Source organism: Melanotaenia boesemani, chromosome 13, assembly GCF_017639745.1.
Source record: "Melanotaenia boesemani isolate fMelBoe1 chromosome 13, fMelBoe1.pri, whole genome shotgun sequence".
NCBI lineage: Eukaryota > Metazoa > Chordata > Actinopteri > Atheriniformes > Melanotaeniidae > Melanotaenia > Melanotaenia boesemani.
The window spans coordinates 4,021,160-4,034,273 of NC_055694.1; the positions used below are offsets into that span (position 1 = coordinate 4,021,160).

General features: G+C 36.9%; 1 long non-coding RNA gene across 3 annotated transcripts in view; it reads right to left on the reverse strand.

Annotated features, from left to right (window-relative positions):
• Positions 1 to 813: 813 nt before the first annotated feature.
• LOC121651054 overlaps positions 814 to 13,114 on the reverse strand; it is a 17,562-nt gene continuing 5,261 nt past the window's right edge. For 2 of the 3 annotated variants that reach the window (XR_006012387.1, XR_006012385.1), the window contains exons 2-5: positions 5,896 to 5,993; positions 4,442 to 4,552; positions 3,123 to 3,216; positions 814 to 2,062 (exon numbers count right to left, since the gene is read on the reverse strand). This is a non-coding gene — a long non-coding RNA (uncharacterized LOC121651054). Of the gene's footprint in view, positions 2,063 to 3,122; positions 3,217 to 4,441; positions 4,553 to 5,895; positions 5,994 to 10,815; positions 10,877 to 13,114 lie in introns of those variants that run through there. The other variant, XR_006012386.1, reaches the window with a different exon arrangement.

Below are 13,114 nucleotides of genomic sequence, written 5' to 3' on the forward strand. Positions count from 1 at the left end.
TTTTTTTCCTATTTATCAACTTGTGTAATATTTTTTTAGCATTATTTTTTTCTATAATTATTTTGTTAAAATTGATTTAAATGGTGACTTTTAACTATAATATTTTCATTTATTTATTTATTTAAAATTTTTAAATGACGTACAAGTGAAATGAAAAATTAAATCCTTAATCAACCCAACATTTCGGCTGATATCGTCTCTGGTGCTGGACATGATCCACTTTTTGCTGCTACCGGAGACGATTTGTGTGCTGACGTGGTGACGAGGAGGCACTGCTGATTGGTCCCAGAGAATCATCACCTGTGGGCATAAAAGTTGTCTGATATGTTATTTCTGTCCCGGGACTGTAAAACGTATCTGATGTAATAACCACTTTCCTCTATACGTTTTTAGGCCCCTTGGATGAAACCGTCCATTTAATAGTGTTTTATATTTTCATGCACTTTCAAATATGATATTGTATTAAATAGTCTGTTATTTGTTTTTGTTGTCCTCATTATAACAGCCCAGACATTAACATTTTATTCTCTACATGTAGCAGATCCTGGCAAAGTTAAATTTAATGGGGCTAAATTTTTAAGTGGAACATTTTTATTTCTCATAATATTCTGAACTATTATGTTTTTTTTTTTAAACAGTATCTGTAATTTTTTTACTCAAAATATGAAGACTGATTAATAGAAACAAGTAGAACAGGTCTGCCTAATTTAATTAAATGTAATTTAATCCAATTAAATGTTTATTTTTGCTAAATACTGTACTTGAACAATGCAGTGCATTGTATATATCAAATAGAAAGTAATATGTCCAGTCCTGATTAAACATTTTTATTGTTGGGTTTTGGGGAAAGAAAAGAAGAAAAACGTGAATCCATATTGCATTTCAGTGTCCAACATTACAATGACAGTTTGCTAAAGAGCACCTGAATAATTACTGGAAATAAATTTCAAATACAGAAAAAATGGAAACTGAATTTATTCATAGTTTTCAGACCCCTAACATAGTCAAATACCAGGAACTCTGCACACCCATTCCACTACTCTAACTCTAGTCTAACCCTCATGTCTGGCCAACGTAACCAAACAAAAGACAAGATGTCAAACAGAAGCAGCTTCCTGACCTTCAGGAATCAGCCAAGTTTCTGGGATGAGCTCAGGATAGATTCACTGGTCCTCCACAGGAGCCAGCTGAGGTGGTAGGGTGGGGGTTTTCTTTTTAATTACTTAATATTGATTATTCTGTGTCATTTGTAGCACCTCTCTCTTTATGGAGTACCACAAGGTTCAATACTGAGCCCGTTTTCACTCAGGACTCTGCTCTGAGGAAACATGGGATGTTCTTCTACCACACATGACTGTTACATGTATGCACCCTCAATGCAAAATAACTCAAACTCCACTAAATCTATATTAGAATGCTTTAATAATATCAATCTGGGGATGTTGCTAAATGTTAAGGTTTAATGAGAAGGAAACTGTAGTTATTTTGTTTGGTCGAAGTAACACCAAGTCCAGTAAAATAAATAGTAAACACTGAATGGAGCAAATGACTGAAAATGTTCTCACATAAACAATCGATTGGTTTGATTCTGATTTAATAATTCCCTATTGGAATTGTGATAATGCAGGAAAAACTAACTTAATTGTTCATCCCTTTGTTCTCTAATACATCAAGCTATTTATGATCGAATGGTTCTGACCCGAACCTCGCTGCTGACTGAAGAGTACCACAAATCCTGACACAAGGATTTCCCCAAACGAGTGTAAAATAGGCTTACATAAGCACAGCTACATCCCATTCACCCCTCCAGTCTCTGTGTCATTGAAAGAAAGGAAAAACAAACAATGAGCGATGCTGCTGCAAAGTGGCCCCCATGCACCATGGAGCTGAACGCTTGAAAAGAGGATTTACTTTGTGGCTCATTTGTTCTTTTACGCTGCAGTTTTTCTAGTTCACCGAATGCTCAGAGGGTCATCGAAAGTGAGAGAGAAGGAGCCATTTTTCTCTTCATTAGTCTGGATGTCCAACAAACTGTCGTCCTTCTACGCTCGGTCTCGCTTTCCTGGTTCAATGACAGAAAAATATTACAAGTTTTTTAATGCTTTCATGCATAGTGTCCCCTCCAGTCACATATTTAAAGGCTGTTTTCTAGTATATTCATGGGTGAGGATGGTATATTTGCTAATTAGTCACATTAGTGAGTCATCCAATACACTACCACCCACTGGAGAATATTACAGCTGTGTTTTAATAGAATAGATATATTACATAAATATGACACAATATGATTTTATAGATTTTTTATTATATAATATGTATATATATGTTTTTCTAGAGAATAGCTAAAAAGAAAAGCATCACTGTACATGTCTGTAGAAGTAAAATATTGCATGTGAAAAAAATGTCTTTTTAAAAATTTCATGTATCACAGGGTGAATAAAATTCAGAAAAAAATTCAATGAATATGATTGACATTAATTAATAAATATTGTCAGTTTCAGCAAAAGATTAAACAAAATGTTGAAAACATTCCTCAGAGGACATGACAAATATTGACATGATATTGCAATGATTTTTAACATGACGGCATCACACAGCTGCTGCAGGTTTGTCGGCTGCATCCATGATGAGAATCTCCTGTTCCACCACATCCCAAAGCTGCTCTACTGGACTGAGATCCGGTTTGCTGGAGGCCGTTGGAGTCCAGTGAACTCATTTGGATAAGTTGGATGAAGGGATTTTAACTTTTTTATCTTCATTAAATCTCTTGAAGGTAGTTAAAGAATCAGCAGACTTCAGCATTAAATGTCAGATACTTTCCCACAATGAAAGCTGAGTTTCTTTATATCTTAACATCTTTTCATGGGCTCAACCAGGCTGTAAGGTCTTGAGAAGCCAAGAGGTCAGAGGAATGTTAAGCTACATCAATAAGCTTAGCCTTCTCCCCACTCCTTTTTTTTAAACACTGATGTATTTAATTAATTAATGAATAATCTTGTTTTGTACTGTTAAAAATTAAAATGTAACCCTTGATACATATCAACAAGACATGTTGGCAGTTGATTAACAGCCTCTAGTGTACAAATAAAACATACGTCTAAACATGTACTTGTCCTTGTTACCTCTACTTAACACGCCGGTCAGCAGGGTTGGCTGGTTTGGAGCCCAGAACAATGTTTATCCATAATCCTGTGGTTTCCATGACAACAGGTAATTCTGAAAGATTGGGAAACAGAAGTCCCACATGTGCTATAAAGAACTTTTAGAGGTGGTGGATGAGTACAGCAGCAGTAACAGTAACTCTATACTAACTAAGTTCCTGCCCTCGCCTGTGGGTCTGGATAAATAAATAAATCTGATTCTTCTTCTGAATAATGACAGAAAAAATCAAGCCAACTGTTACTGACAAGCTCAGAGTTAGAATGAACACAGACGACTTATATTAAAGTCTTAGTAAAGCCATTTCTGACATGTCCATGGAAATGAGTTTGACCTCTGTAAATCAAGGGTGTCCAGAGTACTCCAGCCTGTCAGGCTGCTGTCCTGCAGGATTTAGATTTTCTTGCTGCAACACACCTGATTCAAATTAAATGGCTCTCCAACAGCTTGATGTCAGCTCCAAATATGTTAGCCAGTTAATCTGATTCAGGTGTGGTGCAGTAGAAAGCATCCAAAACCTGCAGGACAGCGGCCCTGATCTAGACTGATGAGCAATACAAGGATGGTACCATGCAGGAATATCAGCATTAAGGTTCTACAGATGTGTAGTTATTTAGCTGCATCACAAAACGTATTTATAAAAGACAGATAAACTAATTTGACATTACTGGAATTAAATGAATAAATTCTACAAATAAAAAGTGTTCAGCAGGAACTTTTATAGACCTTAAAAAGCCTTTGATACCATTGATAATAAAATCCTGTTTATAAAATGGTAAAGACGTCACAGGGACTGACGTGGGTGATGAGCTTCTGAAGAAAAAGGCAGAAATTTGTAGGAAGGGATATAACTTGTGGCGTTCCTCAGGGGTCAGCACCTAACCCACAGTTGTTCATATTATACACAAATGCCTTTTTGCAGATAGTAACTGCATAGAAAGGATGTATCCACACTACAAGAATTCTGAGATTAAAGTCAGAATTCTGACTTTTTCTATTTTTTTTTTCTTCAGTGGCCCTAATACTCTTCCTTAAAAACTAGATCAGAAACATAAAATGTGTTTTGTTTTTATGAAATGCTGGTCCATGGACTATCAGGGGAACTTAAACATTTTCTCCTGCTTCAACTTCCCCACCACATCATGAAGTAGATAAAAACATCCAAACATGACAAACAGGACTTCGGATGGAGGTTTGCACCTGTGGAATTTATTTCAGCTAACAGAATCAGCCATCTCTGATCAGTGAGAGTAATGTGTATGTGTTTGTGCATGGAGTTTACCGGGAGGTGTTGCCACGGTGACCCAAACAGTGACCTCTCTGTGCACACCAAAGTGGTTCTGACAGCTGAGGACAGATGTTGGTTTAATCAGCTCTGAACTTGGAGTCAGACCTGAAAAACAAAGAGATCCACGTTATGTTTGGACATGTGAAGCACCATCGTTGCAGACTGGGTTTCCAGGCGACAGAAGACACTGATGTTCTGCAGCAGGGTGGACTATGCTGCTACTGTTCAGGTCCTTTACAAAGATTTGCTTCAACACTGAACCCAAACCTGGCGGCTGTTTCTGTTGTAATGTGTCTACAAGGAAGAAATCTAACACCTTAGCAGTTAGCATCGTATGCTAAGTACTTGCTATGATGCTTTAACTCTGCTTGATCAGCTGTGAAGCCTGATCCGATTTTTATTAATGCTTTAATTTTTTCTTTCCCATGATCAGTTCCATTTCAGTTCAATTCAGCTTTATTTGTATAGCTCCAATTCACAACAAATCGCTTTACAGGCAAAATCAATTCAACATAAATCATCAGTGATGAAAAGCACACTTGTTTATATGAAATCAATTTAAATGAAAATTAAATTAACACCTTATTACTCTTAAAATCTAAAATTAAAATATAAAGTAAATGTTTATCTAAAATTTAAATAAAAATTCTAAAGTAGTGTGTAGGAATATTACTCAAATTGTCAGGTAATTAGATCCTTTTTTTAATTTTGGGACAAATGTTTTGCTAGTAAAAATAAATAAATAAATACTGGCAGTGGAAAAAAAGATTTTAACTCTTCTGTTAAAATTCCAGGTTTTAAATGTTAAATAATGAAACCACAAAACAGAAACAAAATAAATAATAACTTTAGATAAAGACACAATTATTTTGATTTAACGAGTATGTGTGAATAATAATAATATTATAAATTAAATAAATAAATTGGAAAAATAAAAATTCCATCCTTTAATGTGACCTTTAATAATCTGAACAATTCAAGTGTAAAATAAACAAATCTGTTAGGGAAAAAATATTAAAAACAAATAACATTTTGACTCCCGAACTGACTCAACTCAGAGGGTCAGTGAGAGGCTTGTGCAAAACTTGCCTGTTGGAAAACAATTTCATATGATCTGAAACAAACAGGGCGGTGGAACTCATGCGCCATATTCTGTCTAAACATGCCACTTTTTTTTTCTTTTCTTTTTTACATTGTGCTTTAATGGACATTACTGTAAATGTACCAGAGTTAGCTAACTGGCTACTTTACATTTACAGCCCCTGGATGAGGAGAAAAAACAAACAAAAAACAAATAACAAGACAAAATTGAAATGATGTTTTCATGTTGTTTGCATGTGCAGAAAGCATCAGTAGGACATACTGATGGGTGGGATGAAATGTTAGAACACCAGGACTGAGAAACACCGGCCTTTAGCTGATGCATCATGCATACAGAGTGTCCTTACTTCTGTAAAAGTGGTTACGAGCGAGCAGACTGGCAGGAGAGTTGACGCTGGTCATGGTGTTTCAGATACTCGGGTGGCTGACCTACAGGACCAACATCCTGCAGAGACAAAAGATGGAGACAGACAGAGATCATGACTGAGGTCAGACATCATGGATTTTATCCTTTAATCTCAGATTCAGCTGAAATTCAGTTGTTGAGTGAATAAATATTAGTTAGAAAACAAAGAGAGGCATGTTGAGAGACAATGTTTTGTATTGTAGGTGGGGATGTGAGACACTTCAGACTTTTTGAGAAGAGAACATTTTATTCCTGTGGATACAAAACTGTGCATTTTCATATTCTCCCTAGTTTCAGCTGAAAGGAAAATAAAATTTCTGCTTGTTCCAGGACAAAACATATCCAGACATATGCATTAACCCACTCCAAATAAATGACCTGGCTAAAGGCAGGCTTGAAGACTTTTACCAGATCTGGACCTTTTTTACAATTTATAACGGACTTACCTATGATCTATGTTATAACTCAGTAGTTCCCAACCTGGGGTCCCGGACCCCCCAAGGGGTTCCTCCAAAGAGCACAGGGGGTCCCTGAGGCTGTGGACATTAGAGCCATTGTGATTAATGTCCACAAATTGTCCCTGTTTTAATGAATAAAAGTAAGGCTGTATTTGTTCATTTAACCTAGGCTTTATCTAAGGACAGGACTCAACCAGAATACAGTATTTATGGTGAGAATCTCACTTTTGGAAGCTTAAAACCAGCATGGTTTCAGCACAGGGTGGAGCAGGGGCTCCATGGCATTTTAATATATGCATGAAGGGGGTCCTCGGGGACAAAAGATTGGAAACCACTGTTCTAACTTACGTATGGATGTAGGAAGAGTATGATGCTGTTGTGTGAGTTGAATTTTTGAGGCGAATTTATGGACGTTGCTTTATGTATGTTTATTCATTACAACAAAAACTAAATGCAACATTTTTGGAATAAATAAATAAATACATAAACAAACAAACAAACAAATAAATAAATAAATAAAAGAAAAAACTGTTCAAATATTTAATCATTTTCAAAACTGCTGACACCCAAATTGTTACTGTAATATTTTAAGTGATGTTGAGCATCAGAACATAATCGTGTCCACTGATGTAGACTCACCACTAAATGTCAGGCTATCATTACATTAATGCTGGATACTGAGCTTAAGCTGCATTGTTTGATGTTTAATTGTAATAATGATTGTCATTTAGCCTCCTAATCCTAAACCTTATCTCAAAGTAAATGTTCATGAAGCTGAAAGTAAAAAGGAGAACACTGCACATAAGCATAAAGGACAGAGTGTGTTCAGTCAGAGTCTTCTTCAGCTCTGTGTAGCATGACTGTTTATAATGATTAAAAAACATATGATTGTTTATATGCAGCAATATTCATGTTTCATTTATTTCCCTTTTACATTTTATTCTATGGGGGGTAAGGGTATGTCATTATCTCGAGATAATGAACCAACTATCTTGTTATCCTAAAGTAATCGTTTTCTTGAGATCATGGAGTGATGTAGTTAATTCATTATTTTATAAAACTATGACAAAACAAAAATATCTTTCTTTGTTATTTTTCAGGAGATCATGCCCACTTTCTGACAGGAAATGAGCAGAAAACCACATGGAAACCTTCCTCTGTGACTTAAAATTGGGTCCTAACACACAAACCTACAGAAGCTGAGGGCGAACATGTCTGCAATTATTTATTTTTATCGTGTTCCCTTGAAGTCACCAGTTATTATGCTTTAGAAATGTACCCTTTAGATAACCGCCTGCTGTAACTGGCTATCACAAGATAACACGTCAACAGAAACACGTGTGATTAAATGTTTTCAGTTGCGCTGAATCTCGATTATTTTCCTAGAAAAAAGAGCCCTGGATGTATGATACGCCGTGGACTGGTGTTCATGGAAATGTATAGTTACAGCTCTGCCAGGACAAATAGCTGACATGATTTGTTTCATTCATCACCTGCTGAACTGGACAATAACTTTTCATTTATACCCAATAAAAATACTTTTATCAAGCATTTAACAGGCTGGCGGGTGTTTGTCAGTGACACATCATGGCTGGATGGAAAAATGAAAAAGGAGAAGGAGAAAAATGAGGTGACAGAAGGAAAAACTTGTGGAAGGAAATGTAAATATTGAGCTCAGTTGAATGTCCAAACATGGAAAAAGCAAACAAATGAGAGCAGCTTGTTCCAGAGTTTGTTCACCTGGAACATTCATGGTGCTATTATTAGGTTTCCTGTGTGTGGGGGGGTCAGTATTGCTTAACTTTTTTCTTTTCTTTTCCTTTCATGTACTCTGCAAAGAAATCAAGACCATTTTGAGCTTCTTTCTTTTTTCTTCAGCTTTAATATATAAAAATAAACCATATTTCCCAAGAACATAAAAAAATTGGTTCTGTTTGTTTAGAAACATAAAAATTATTGGACACAAATTAATTGTGACCTCGAAAAGTAGTTTTGACCAGTAACTTAAAGGTGCAGCGTGAAAGAAAATTTTCTCAGACATACATGTTTTCGTACATGCGTACTGTCTTCTTCTACGTACATTTTAAGGTGTTACTTATTAACGCTGCTCTAGCACCTATCAAACAACGCTGGTTCTGGAGTTTTAAAACTTCACATATATGGACAAGTTTTTAATAAAGTGATCAGATACCAATAGATATACTGTTTTTTTTTTAACAAAAAACCCCACATTTTTCTGTCATTGATGTTTGATTATGCTACACAATGCACCTTTAAAGCAACACTACTGAATTTTGGTAGATTTCTGCACTTTGGCGCCCCTCAGTGAAGCCGGATCCAGGACTAGATGCATCTGTCCTACATCCTGTCTCTTCTCTGAGCTCTCTTCAGCCAGTAAAAGTCAGTCTAATGTTGACTCTTGTTTTCTTGCTTTGTTACTTTCTGTCTTTCTTTTCCTCTCTTCCTCCGATGTTGTCCTCCTGTGTCTCTTTGCTGAATCAGCCATAGTGTGCGTTAAAAACAGCAAATGTGTTGATATCCAGCTGCTGGCAGCCATAAAACGATGTTCCAGGCTGCAACATAAAGTTGTGATGTGTGGTTTCTCAGCCTCGGGACACTGCAGGGCAACAACAGCTCCAGAAATTAACGCAATGAATGTCAGTGTACCACAGAAATGAATCAGAAACACAGTTTTAAGGTTGGAAATTTCTGCCATGTTGCTTTAAAGACTTCTAAAATTAGTTACTGGATTTTTATTTGTTTAACCTGATATTTTTGTTGTTGATTAGATACTGTAAGCTGTTCATTTGTTGTTGTTATTATTATATTAAATCAATTTTTGGAAAAACAGATTATTTTATTGTCGAATTTGTTGTATAATGTGGAAAAATGTGGCAGAGATATTTGTGGACTGTAAAAATAGGCTCAACGTGACACATCCGCAGGTCAGAGTCAGCGACCTGAGGACGGTGTTGTTTGTTTGAGTCTCGTCTGTCCTTGTTCAGTCTTCAGGTTTATTGTAAATAACTGATAACAGATCTGTCAGCACAGAGCTGTTAGCTTTAGATAAGTGACTTTTTCTGGCGTAGAGTATCAGGTGAGATTTGTAGAAATCCCCACTGCTCCAGTTTGAAGTGTTTTTTCTTGGTACTGCCTGTCTTGGCATAGATTTTCCTGTAAATGATTTTATAATATAGGTCTAATTTCCCTGGTTTAAAAAACGTTAAATGAAAATAATGATCAAAGAAAATAATAATAATAATAATATAATAATAAAATAAATCTGTCCACTGAGGTGAAAAATTGTTTCCGGCTCACCCACACAGAAAACACAGATACAATAAATGTGCAATTAAAAACGACAAATGAGATAAAAATGCATTTAAATGTACATCTTTCTTGGATATGGACAGTTTCAGCTATATTAGAATAAGTTATATTGCTGCAGTATAATTGTACATTTCTACAAATGTTATCTTAAAAGCAAGACAACCCAATTTAAAAAAAAGTTGGGACGCTTTAGAAAATAAATACAGAATCAATAATTTGTGAACCCATATGTGATTTCCAGGAGAGAATCACTTCTACTTTTAATGCAGTTATGACTGAGCAACCACAAATCACATTCATTCAGCTTTTAGCTATGGCCTTGTCCACGGCGCACAGAGATTCTGAAAAAAATATGTGTTATTGGGATTTGCAAATGATTGCATTCTGTTATTATTATTTGCATTTTACAAAGCGTCCCAACTCTTCTGGAAATGGAGACGTATAAGACGTCTACATACATGTGTGATATCGGATGTGTTTAGAGGGGCTTGAGTCAACATATTTAAGCACATTGTTTTTCCAACATAAAAAGAGAAAGAAGTGGGACAGCTGGTCTCTTGGTGACGTAAACGCCTTGTTGTTTTAGCGTGATAACAGCGTGTAAGTGCTGAAACTATGAGCTTTTCACACATCTGACTTTGTGGTATTTCATATGTGTGTGACCTCGCTCTGCAAGCTCGAGCTTTCTTTTCTTTTTTTCCTTAAATCTTGCTCAGCATTATTTCTGCTCTGCTGGTGTATAAAAAGCATGCCCACGTCAGCAGCAATCACACTATTAATCCTCTGGTGGTAAGTACCCTGCACAGTTTTGTCTGTGAATAAAGGAGAGAGATATTTCTTGCTGTGCTGCTGTTGTTTAACTATCATGAAAAGTTAAAGATCTCAAGGTGTCTTATGATAGCTGATCATAAGTCCATAATTGTAGTTATGATTGTGAACAGTTCATGCATATTCTATTATACACTCACACTGTCCACTTCACTATCAGCCATTGCTACAGCAGCAGAAGACACACCGGGTGCTTCCTGTCAGCTAAGAACAGGAAACTGAGGCTACAATTCACACACACTCACCAACACTGGACAATAGAAGATGGAGAAACGTTGCTGGTCTGACGAGTCTCCATTTCAGCTCCACATTCAGATGTTAGGCTCAGAATCTGCTGGAAACATCATGAAAACATGAATCCATCCTGACTTGAATCAACGCTTCAGGCTGCTGCTGGTGTAATGGTGGGGGGAGATTTTCTTGGCCCACTTTGGTCTCCTTAGTATCAACGTGGCCTGGTTTAACCAGCACAGCCTACCTGAGTGTTGTTGCTGACCATGTTCATCCCTTTCTGACAAATCTGCAGCAACTATGTGATGCTATTGTGTCAATACGGAGAAAAATCACCTTGATGGATCTTTCACACCAACAATTAAGGCAGTTCTGAAGGAAAATAGGGGTCCAACACGGTACTAGCAAGGTGGACCTAATAAAGTGGACTTTATGTGTTTTTCTTTCACCCATTCACACAAACATTAATACCAGGACTTTTTATTGTTGAAGAATATTTTATTATTGAAGAATATAATAAAGGTGTAATAAAAAGTATAACAATGACAAAAATCATAAAATCTCGCAGTCTTATGTGATTTAAGTTGCTTAAGGTCAGAATTAACAGCTTCTTAACTGGTTTTCTAACAGGTCAAAGAATCAATGCCACCAAGAATTAAGGCAGTTCTGAGGGGAAAAAAAGGGGGTCCAATGCGATACTAGCAAGGTGGATCTGATTAAGTGGATGATGAGTGTATTTTAATGGCACTAAGACCTTTCTTAAATCAAGTCTTTTGATCTAACCCCTCTGTTTTATAAACTCTCAGAGACTGTGCATGAAATGGAGATGTAGACTAGTTACGCTTTGAGGATGATGACGGTGCTGGCTTTGGTTTCATCTCAAGATAAATTGATCTGCTTAATGTTCTTTGGCAGAAGGTCAAGTAGCATCCAAGTCAACGGGTCAGCAGACGTTTTTAATTTCACCGACACATCGTAAAAGATCCCACTCCCCTTTTTTTAGTAGTGGTGAGACCTATATTTAAGGTGAATGTGGATCAGAGGTCACTGGGATAAAAATGGAAAGGTACCTTCCACTGGAAAACTGACAAGTGTGTCCTCATTCTGTCATTTGCATAACATTCATCACTCCAGTTTTCCAGAGCTGTACCACAGGGTATCTGCAGGGTTTAAGATTAATTTCATTTCATTTAAAGTCATGATTTTTTTCTAAGCTGAACCAGGTTGATTTTCAGTGTTTTATCTCAGTCACTGTGTTTGTAGCTGGAGTAGTAAACCATACCCATTTATTCATGAATATTCATTTTAAGAACTGGAAAAAAATGCTGGACAATAACAGGTCAGGAATACACAAGAACTAAATTATTATAAAAGACAATAATTTTCCATGTCACACTGGTCCGGAGGTCAGTGCTCCTAAACCAGGTTTACACCCACTGAAGGAACCTGACCAACATGTTTTTGGCTAATCCTTCCTTCTGTGCAGCTGTAAAGGCTCCATCAGCTCTGTGTTTGCTTCGTGTCTTTGGAACAGGTGAAATCCTCTGGTCTGCTGACCTGAGCAAAAGTTCAGGGAAATGAAATGAGACCGATCGGATTAAAAACGTGGTTGTAAGTTTTTAACATCGTCATCTTGAAATGACTGTTTATTCCTGATTACAGGATCATTTGTTTTGTTATCTTGAGAAAACAGATTATTCCAGTTTTGGGTTGCAGGGCAGCTGGAGCCAATCAGCTTCTCGTCCATCACAGGACCAGAGACCCCGTCCTGTCAGGCTCACGCTGACTCCTAAAGAGGTTTTACAGACTCAAATCAACCTAACATGCGAGGAAGCCGGGAGAAAACCCTGGTTGGGTTTAGACCGGTGGTTCTTAAACTTTTATATCACATGCCACCTCAGAAGATATGACGCTCTCCAAGAACCACCTTTGTGATTGAAGTTAACATTCAGTAGAGAGGCCGACTCTTTTCCACCAGACTTCAGACCGAGGTCGGTTACTTTTAATATTTATAGATGAGTGGCAGCTCATTGTAAAGAGGTTATTAGGGTCTGAGCCATACGAAGTATGGAAGGACCCTATTGTTGCTGAAATGTTTATTATTTTTCTAAGAACTTTGAAGGCAAATATGACCCCCTAAACACCCATTAAAAGTTGTGAAATTTGGCACACACATCAAGCCCGGCGAAAATATCGATATTCTAAGGTCCGCATAGACTTCAATAAAAAAATGGCTCAACAGCGCCACGTAGACACAAAAAAAATCCCAAAATGAATGGGGTCCCGAACGTCTACTTCGACATATGAAGACGA